Genomic DNA, 1,083 nt, shown 5'->3' with positions numbered 1-1,083 from the left:
AGGGAGGGAAAACAATTGCCCTTAAACTATGTAATGTTATAAGATACATATACACTCAAAAAACAAAACACCAAGTGCCAAGAACAGGAGCACCTTGCCAAGGATAACACCCAGGGGCACTGTTTTGCGAGGCCCCGAGGCGCCCTGGCAGACACATGAACGTTCAGGAGCAGCAATGAGCTAAGGCACTGCAGGGGGACGGCTGCTATGACACCAGCTCTTCCACCATCAGTCTTACTTCCTTCCTCAGCTTTCAGCACCTGTCCCTGGCGAGTGGACAGAGCTGAGAAGGAGGCAGAACCAGCCACCATGGCCTCACGCCTGCTTGGTATTTTATGGATCCATATAAAGGACATGTGGCTCACTCTCAATGTCTGGACTCTGGTAACAACTTGTCAGTAAATACCCAACATGTCTGAGATCATTTGTTTTAATAAAGTTTCATGACTCACCAGCTACCAAAGCCTTGATTTAATTCAAAGTTCAGAACATAATTCCCATTTTCTCAGGATAAATTTTTTTTTCTAAATAAATACTAGATCAAAGTAGCAGCACAATGATGACATCCATTTTCCAAAACTACAGAGCAGTGACAGGCCAAATGCCGCCATCAGCTGCCTCTAGTGAAGAACAGCTCACTGGGAACGCTGAAGGAAGGGCTGTCACAAGGGCAGCACCCCCCCAGCCTCCTCACCCTGCCCACCCCCACGAGCACACAGGTTCCTGAATGGCAGCCTCCCCCGTGTGGACTCACCCTATTAAAGTTGGCTGTTTCCTTACTTTTCTACTTCAGTTCCCCTGAGTTCTGACTTTAAAAATTCAAAGAAAAAGTTTACAGGTCACAGCCCTCCTGAGTAGTTTTTGGTAGCTTTCAGGAAACTCCCGATAAACAAAAAGTAAAACCTCATTAAAACACAAAGAGGATGCTAACCAATTCCCCTTCATGACCGGGGCAGACTCTAGCACTCGGGTAAAAACAACTAAGAATTGCCGGGCAGTGGTGGCGCACGCCTTTAATCCCAGCACTCGGGAGGCAGAGGCAGGCGGATCTCTGTGAGTTCAAGACCAGCCTGGTCTACAAGA

General features: G+C 47.6%; 1 protein-coding gene across 2 annotated transcripts in view; it reads right to left on the bottom strand.

The window, feature by feature from the left end:
- The window catches only part of Rptor (regulatory associated protein of MTOR complex 1), a 304,700-nt gene that overhangs the window by 267,500 nt on the left and 36,117 nt on the right, over window positions 1–1,083 (bottom strand). The gene's annotated exons all lie outside the window — the stretch shown is intronic.

The sequence above is a fragment of the Microtus ochrogaster genome, chromosome 7 (assembly GCF_000317375.1).
Source record: "Microtus ochrogaster isolate Prairie Vole_2 chromosome 7, MicOch1.0, whole genome shotgun sequence".
In the NCBI taxonomy this organism is placed as follows: Eukaryota; Metazoa; Chordata; class Mammalia; order Rodentia; family Cricetidae; genus Microtus; species Microtus ochrogaster.
The sequence above is the reverse complement of the archived record's forward strand: the minus strand, read 5'-3'. Positions and strand labels throughout refer to the sequence as shown.